The sequence below is a fragment of the Podarcis pityusensis genome (assembly GCF_964106645.2).
Source record: "Podarcis pityusensis genome assembly, chromosome: 2".
Lineage (NCBI taxonomy): Eukaryota > Metazoa > Chordata > Lepidosauria > Squamata > Lacertidae > Podarcis > Podarcis pityusensis.
In genome coordinates, this window is record NC_138029.1 from 75030747 (window position 1) to 75040109 (window position 9363).

Sequence of the window (9363 nt, forward strand, 5' to 3'; positions counted from 1 at the left end):
CTATCCTAGTTCTTTAAGAGCCAATGGCCTGTCTTTGGGTCTCTCATTCATCTAGCACCTTCATGCGTTTCCAGCTGACTCCTACTCATCTTTTATGGGTGACTATTTCTGGTTGTGGTACAAGTACTCATACTTGAAAAGAGATACTGATGGAGTGAATGTGCTGCACATTAGGATTGGATCTGCCTCACAGCCTCACTGGAAGTGGTGTGCTTGTTGAGGGATGGTGAAATTATAATTTACTGTGAGTAAAATGGACTATTACTTAATGGCTCCAGGACTTCTTATTTGCAAAATGACATGGATGGGAATTGTCTTCTGCACTTTGGCTCTTACTCATAGAGACAGCCTAGAACTGGAAAGAATGCCAAGATTCAAAGGAGCACAGAGCAGGGCAGGGTTAAATGGCACCAGATGCTCAAGATAATTATTAAAATGCTAGTTAGACAACAGTGCACAGGATACAAAGTCCAACACTTCATTTTCTTTCCTGCACATTTGATCACTATTTTACCAAGCCAGATTCCAGTTAGGAACATGGAATGCTAGGAGCAGAATAATGGATAGAGTGCCTGCTTTGGACATTACATGACAATATGTTTGCTGTATAAAATCAGTGCTTTTAAATGATGGCGTGTATTTGACAACATACAATGGATGCAAACTGTAGCCAGTTACAGCTCATGACATGTGATTGCTTCATGCTTTTCTATGTTTACTGCTGCAAGCACAATAAAATCTGGAGCCGGAAGCACATCCGGGTGGATGTGCAGTATGAATACACATGCTGACCAGCTCCACTGGCCAATTGTGTATCTCCTGCACACATGCAAATTTGTATATCTGCTACAAAAATATGAATTGCCCCTTAAAAACATGGCCCTTTTAGTATGTAACAGAAGTATAAATAGCCCAAGAGGTATACAAGGGGTGTAAATGTACCCCTTCCTATCTCCCTTTTAAGCTTCATTTTATAACTTAATTTTTTTAGAAACTTAGAACACAACCCTTGCATAAATGGGGAGATTTCTGTAATAAATGACGTTCCTAGGATTCTTTGGAGAAGCCTCAACAGTTCACTGTTATAAAACCAACAAATACATTTCAAGAATAGTCCTAAAAATGATTAGCATCCAATCTGGTTTTCAGAGTAATTCTCTTCTACTCTCAAGCTTTAAGCCATTCCTCCTACTTTGAGTTATTGGCCAGGAGTAATATAAGAGCTAAAATCCAGATGATATTTCCAGGGAAGGATTCTCACTCAGAAGTGGGGTTGTTGGTAGAGAAGGCTCCAACATGCTCCTTGAAACAGAGTCCTCAGCCAGTCTGCTGCTGCAGCTCTTCGTCATTCACCTAGATGGAATTCACCTAGATGGAAAATGCTTCAGGCTGCCCCCTTCTGCCCCCTGGATCTTCTGAGTAAGTATCCTAAGTGAACTGCACACCTACAAAAGGCAGCAGCAAAGCCTTGCTGGACGAAGAGGGTGGCTAGTCCTGAGAGTCCCAAACAGTGTTACAAGATTCCTGCCTCTGGCTCTCAGGAACCCTAAATAGGAGCACTCCCGTTAGGGGCTGGGGATATGTACTATTATAGTTTACTGACTCAACTGGAACAGTCATCACATTGATAGATCATGTATCTTCACTATGCAGATGGTTTGCATATACTAACATTGATTTTAGGAACCAACTGAAACTCTTAACTTTTAACAACTGCTTTCATAAATTGGGATAGAAGCTTAGTGTTACTTAACTTTTGCCATCCTGCCTACGTCAGGTTCAATAATATGCAGAGACTTCAATGCCTGCAAATGGGACATGAGCCCATATTCTCTTTGTGATTAACATACCGAACAAACATCTCTGTTATTTTGGCAGCCAACAAAAGTTGGAAAGAGATGGCCCTGCCTAAAACTATTTTATACTTGTTATAGTCCTCTGCTTTCCATTGCCACTTCCTCCTCTTCAGGGCATTGCTCTTAACTAGTTCAGCATGTAACAAAGAGGAGCTGCTGGAAATAAACTTATTCAGCAGCTTACAATAGTGCAATGTGTAAAAATGAAGTAGGAGTAATTGCTCAAGGGAGTGTTGACCCTGAGCAGGGAAGATAATGGTGGTGTATTTGAATCTGAATGACAATAAGCCTTGAGTAAGGTTTTTAACATTTGAGGTGTTACTCTTTTCAATGGAAATCTGATAGAAGATAATACTACACATAAAAGGAGCACGTTGACCCTCAGAAGAATGAAAAACATAGTGTCACATTGCATACAACCTGGCTATTGAATCTGTAAGTGGCTAGTTAAGAGCTAGTTAAATGGGATCACCATTTTTATTCAGGCTTCTGAAAGAAGTTTATATGCTTGCAATCAGTGGGAAACACCTGCCTTTTCTACACTTAGTAGCTTGCAGTGCCGGCATAGATGTGCTACATAGGATGGGTGAGAATCTATTTCTCTATCAACAGATAAAATGCTGTCTTTGTTCTTGCTATGCCTGCTGCACCCAGCACTAAAAATCTTATGCTCTGTGGATATGTGATATTTGTCAGATTGGATTTGCTACACATTCTTTGTTCTACCTGGTGTTTCAAGCACCCTGAACAACATGAAATGAATGAGAATTGCAAGTAGCTGTACCCTTCCAGAGAAATAGAACTTTTAAGAGGCCTGCGCAGACCCACCCATCCAATGGAACTGGAAGTTGGGCGCTGTGTGAACATGACTCTTTAGAACAAACGCTCAGTCTTGCACACAGCGAGTATGGGATGACACTTAAAATTCAGAGCATGGCACGGCAAGTGCTGCAGTAGTGAGTGAGGACAGTGACCTCAAGAGGTTCTGTGAAACACAACATGCAACCATAATGAATTTGGGAAGCTGCCTGAGAACTTAGGGTAATAGAGAGGATATGCAATGTCATAGCTATCGTGCCATCAAAGGACTTCGGCTGTGCAACATTCATTTGAAGATCTACTGAAGATCTGCAAGGACCTCTGCCCTTCCTGGCTGATTAAAACCATGGTGTGGAAAGTCAGGTCCAGGGTATTACAAATGCATCATTGCATGATGTGGTGGGGCCAACCACGCTTAAAGAGGCAGTGTTGCAGCCACTTCTTTAAAAGTCATCCTGGAGCCAGTGGTGTGTGATGACTACTAGCCAGTTTCCAAAAACCTTTTTGAGGGGAAGGTGGTGGCAGAACAACCACAAGTGTTGCTGGATGACACTGGTTATCTAGATCAACTTCAATCTGAGTTTAGATCTGGTTTCGGGACTGCGTAGGCCTTGATCACCCCAATGGATGATTTGTATTAGGAGGCGGACAAGAAGTACAACCTTCTCAGTAGCTTTCGATACCATTGACAATGGTATCCTCTGATTGTGGGATGCGTATCGGAGGCACTGTTCTACAGTGGGTCTATTCCTACCTGCACAGTTGAGTGCAGACAGTACCATTTGGAGAGTGCTCTTCAGCTCCCTGACACCTGTGCTATGGTATTCCACAAGGCACTGTGTTGTCCCCAGGACTGCTTAACATCTATCTGAAGCTGTTAGGAGTGGTCATTAACAATTTTGGAGCACAGTGCCATAGGGATGCTGATGACATGCAGCTCTATTTGTCCATAACATCTGAATCAGGAGAGGCTGTGCAAGCCCTGGACCAGTGTCTTAATGCAGTAGTGGACTGGATGAGGGCCCTGAGAAGATATATGGGGAGGTAGTTCCTATGTCTAGAAGATAGGCCAGCTGTCTATTGTGGATGGGGTTGCACCCCCCCCCCAAAGGAGCAGGTGTATATCTTGGAGGTACTCATAGATACATTCAAGTGACCTCTGTGGCTAGGAGTGAGCTGCAGCCATATGAGAAACACGAGAACATGAGAAAATCCAGACTGAGGGAGGGGAAAGTGTGGAAAGGAAGTGTTTTAGAGAGAAATGTTATACGGACAACCCATAATTAATGAAGGAAACTTACTATCCTTGTTAAACAACAGTATGGATGAGCCCAGAGTCTAGGCACCAATATTCCCTTCCTGCTGATTATCTCTATGGTACAGGCAATGGTTGAAAGAACAAGGAGTACAGGAGGGCTTGCAGATTGACTGGGGTAACTGAAAGGAAGATGTGTCTAGTGCAGACATTTTGGCCATTTTAAGTGCACCAATCTCTGCTTCATAAAGTTCAATTTATAAATAATTTAGGAGAGAGAGTTGAAGTGTCACAAGGAATTACATCTCAAAGGGTTATGTACTGTGAAAACCATTATGCATTAAATATATGCAGTAGGAGTTTATTGTGGGTTGTTGTGCTCAATAAGGAAAAGTAGGCTTTCCACCTGCCTTCCAGGGGCATAAGAATTGCATCTGGAAATGTATGCAGCAATACTTTTCTTTTTATGAAGTGTTACTAGTGTAAAATTGGCTATACACAGATGAGAAGGTAGCTGATGTAGTGGCTAAAAATGTGGGCTGTGAGCCAGGAAGTTCTCAATTAAAATGTAGCATCAACCATGAGTTGGCTAGATTTTATTACATTTGGCAAGCCAGTTAATAGCCCCTCAACCTTCATTTGCAATCAGGCAAAGTATGCTCTGAAGGAGGTGGATTTGGACAAGAAAGAGGCTTAAGGGGACCAGTGTGACTGCTTAAAGTCCCTTAATGATCAGTGACCACCCACACCTTTTTAAAGGGGAAATTACAGGTGTAACGTTTGGAAAAGCTATGAAATAGCTGAAGATGATGGTTTATTTTTAAGCCACCATCCTCTTTCTCAGCTAGGATGATGTTATCTAGGTCTCTGTGTGTAAAGCAACAAAGAACCCAGTTTGAATCTGACTGAGAGCCTAACACATAGGACATGCAGTCATGTATTTAAACAAGCATGCCTACTGTCTTCACACCATTTACCCCCCCCCCCAATCATGGGAACTGTAGTTTATCCTTCACAGAGCTATAGTTCACAGCACCCTTAACAAAATCTATTCAGGAGAAAAAGCAGCACGGGCCCCCTTCTGGATTGGAGTTTTGTATCAGTTTTTGTGTGTGTGCTGAAAACTGCTACTTCCTGGCTGCTTACCTCCAAAAGTTCTGTTTATTGCAAACAACACCGTCAGGGGCAAATAGAAGTGGATGCTTTTCAGTAGAAAACCATGAGCCTGGGGCTGCTGCTACCTCAACATAACTAGTTATGTTTATTTAAACATATGTCACATGTAGCTTGGATTGAGACGGAAAGGAGTGTTGTAGTTTAGAGCTCTGGAAGGTACTGCTTGGGGATGCTCTTTGGGTAGTGAGGGGCAACCCAGCCAGATAGGCAGGTTATAAATAATAAAATTGTTATTATTGTTAGTAAGACTATTATGCTATCTGCCTTCACCCATCTTTAGCTTGCTAATGAACTCACATGTGACAAAAATGCTGTAGGTTTCCAGTGATTTCTCCTTCCAAAGAAATCCAGGTTCAGGTGAGTGCTGCCCTTGGAACTACTTGCCACTTCGTGCCAAACAATACTAATTTATAGGCATCTGTAAGGTTTTACAACAAAGGTAACGTGTGAAGCACTTTGAATGCTCCGAAGTACTAACATGCTAAGCATTAATTTCAGGATAATGGCTTAATTTCATTATCACTACACCCTGCGTCGGACCCTGCGTTTCTGAGGATATTCAGTAAACAGGCTGAGAGCCATGGCAGGTGAAGTGAGTATAAAAATATGCTGCTGTGTCGGTATTCTGCCTCCTGGTTAAGCCTAAGCTTGAACCCTGCCCCTTTTCTTTTGGGAAGGGGCAGGAGTTCAATATAGCATAAAGAAAGTGATTAACTGAAACTTCTACATATTTATGCAGAAGTAAGTCCCGCTGGGGGGAAAGGAAAGTCCAATGCTGTAAAGAAAAATATTGCATAGGAACCTGGAATGTAAGAACCATGAACCTGGGTAAGTTGGATGTGGTCAAAAATGAGATGGCAAGAATAAATATTGACATCCTGGGCATCAGTGAACTAAAATGGACGGGAATGGGAGAATTCAGTTCGGATGACTATCATATCTACTACTGTGGGCAAGAAACCCGTAAAAGAAATGGAGTGGCCCTCATAGTCAACAAAAGAGTGGCAAAAGCTGTACTGGGATGCAATCTCAAAAATGATAGAATGATCTCGATACAAATCCAATGCAGACCTTTTAACATCACAGTAATCCAAGTTTATGCACCAACTACTGGTGCTGAAGAAACTGAAATTGACCGATTCTATGAAGACTTACAAGACCTTATAGAAGTGACACCAAAGAAGGATGTTCTTCTCATTATAGGGGATTGGAATGCTAAAGTAGGGAATCAAGAGATAAAAGGAACAACTGGCAAGTTTGGCCTTGGAGATCAAAACGAAGCAGGGCAAAGGCTAATAGAGTTCTGTCAAGAGAACAAGCTGGTCATCACAAACACGCTTTTCCAACAACACAAGAGACGACTCTACACATGGACATCACCAGATGGGCAACATCGAAATCAGATTGATTATATTCTCTGCAGCCAAAGATGGAGAAGCTCTATACAGTCAGCAAAAACAAGACCTGGAGCTGACTGTGGCTCAGATCATCAGCTTCTTATAGCAAAATTCAAGCTTAAACTGAAGAAAGTAGGAAAAACCACTGGGCCGGTAAGATACAATCTAAGTCAAATCCCTTATGAATACACAGTGGAAGTGAGGAACAGGTTTAAGGATTTAGATTTGGTGGACAGAGTGCCTGAAGAACTATGGGTGGAGGCTTGCAGCATTATACAGGAGGCAGCAACGAAAACCATCCCAATGAAAAAGAAATGCAAGAAAGCAAAGTGGCTGTCCAACGAGGCCTTACAAACAGCGGGGGAGAGAAGGCAAACAAAATGCGAGGGAGATAGTGAAAGATACAGGAAATTGAATGCAGATTTCAAAAAAATAGCAAGGAGAGACAAGAAAGCCTTCTTAAATGAGCAATGCAAAGAAATAGAGGAAAACAACAGAATGGGAAGAACCAGAGATCTGTTCAAGAAAATCGGAGATAGAAAAGGAACATTTTGTACAAAGATTACCGTAATAAAGGACAAAAGTGGTAAGGACCTAACAGAAGCAGAAGACATCAAGAAGAGGTGGCAAGAATACACAGAGGAACTATACCAGAAAGACATGGATGTCTCGTACACCCCAGGTAGTGTGGTTGCTGACCTTGAGCCAGACATCCTGGAGAGTGAAGTCAAATGGGCCTTAGAAAGCACTGCAAATAACAAGGCCAGTGGAAGTGATGGTATTCCAGCTGAACTATTTAAAATTTTAAAAGATGATGCTGTTAAGGTACTACAAGCAATATGCCAGCAAGTTTGGAAAACTCAGCAGTGGCCAGAGGATTGGAAAAGATCAGTCTACATCCCAATCCCAAAGAAGGGCAGTGCCAAAGAATGCTCCAACTACCGCACAATTGCACTCATTTCACACGCTAGCAAGGTTATGCTTAAAATTCTACAAGGCAGGCTCAAGCAGTATGTGGACCGAGAACTCCCAGAAGTGCAAGCTGGATTTAGAAGAGGCAGAGGAACCAGAGACCAAATTGCAAACATGCGCTGGATTATGGAGAAAGCTAGAGAGTTCCAGAAAGACATCTACTTCTGCTTCATTGACTATGCAAAAGCCTTTGACTGTGTCGACCACAGCAAACTATGGCAAGTTCTTAAAGAAATGGGAGTGCCTGATCACCTCATCTGTCTCCTGAGAAATCTCTATGTGGGACAAGAAGCTACAGTTAGAACTGGATATGGAACAACTGATGGGTTCAAAATTGGGAAAGGAGTACGGCAAGGCTGTATATTGTCTCCCTGCTTATTTAACTTATATGCAGAATTCATTATGCGAAAGGCTGGGCTGGATGAATCCGAAGCCGGAATTAAGATTGCCAGAAGAAATATCAACAACCTCAGATATGCAGATGATACAACTTTGATGGCAGAAAGTGAGGAGGAATTAAAGAACCTTTTATTGAGGGTGAAAGAGGAGAGCGCAAAATATGGTCTGAAGCTCACCATCAAAAAAACGAAGATCATGGCCACTGGTCCCATCACCTCCTGGCAAATAGAAGGGGAAGAAATGGAGGCAGTAAGAGATTTTACTTTCTTGGGCTCCATGATCACTGCAGATGGTGATAGCAGTCACGAAATTAAAAGACGCCTGCTTCTTGGGAAAAAAGCAATGACAAACCTAGACAGCATCCTAAAAAGTAGAGACATCACCTTGCCAACAAAGGTCCGTATAGTAAAAGCTATGGTTTTCCCAGTAGTGATGTATGGAAGTGAGAGCTGGACCATAAAGAAGGCTGATCGCTGAAGAATTGATGCTTTTGAATTATGGTGCTGGAGGAGACTCTTGAGAGTCCCATGGACTGCAAGAAGATCAAACCTATCCATTCTTAAGGAAATCAGCCCTGAGTGCTCACTGGAAGGACAGATCGTGAAGTTGAGGCTCCAATACTTTGGTCACCTCATGAGAAGAGAAGACTCCCTGGAAAAGACCCTGATGTTGGGAAAGATGGAGGGCACAAGGAGAAGGGGATGACAGAGGATGAGATGGTTGGATGGTATTCTCGAAGCTACCAGCATGAGTCTGTCCAAACTGCGGGAGGCAGTGGAGGACAGAAGTGCCTGGCGTGCTCTGGTCCATGGGGTCACGAAGAGTTGGACACGACTAAACAACAACAAAAGTCCTGCTGGCTTTTAATAGAACTTACTTTTCCCGAAGGACTTGCGCCCTTAGTCACGAGCTAGAACTTTTCTCAGCAAAAGTTATCCAAAGGTCTGGTGGAAGTAATCCAATATCCTTTCTTCTGCATTTTAGGAGCCCTCAGATTGTAGGAAGTTTTCTGAAAAGGACAATAGATTGATGGGCTCCCAAAGATTCATAGGAGCCAAATAAAATGAGAGGGGTAGGGTCCCCAAAGTTAATGGGCAATACCTTTCAAATAGTGTGTGTGAACCGCGTCATGTGATCAATTCTGCGGGGCGGGGCTTACCTGCCCCTCCCCTCCAATATTGTATTCAAGTTGGCATCTTTGCAAAAACTCTCGGTGGGAGTTAACTTATTTTCCCCTGCCCCAATATTTTCCACCGGGGCACCCACCCATTATGTCCATTAATACCCTCACCTACCTCACAGGGCTGTGGCAAAAAATCGCAAGGCGATGTATGTGGAGCGTTTGATGTCGCTCTCAAAAAGGGGCTGGGGCGACTTAAGAGTTTGGAGTTTCTTAGCTGGGCTGCGAGTTTCCGCTCGCGGCTCGTGCTGTCACCCTCTAAGCAGCCTGCTCAAGAGAAGAGCCGGCGCGGGGGAGCAGGAAGTGCTC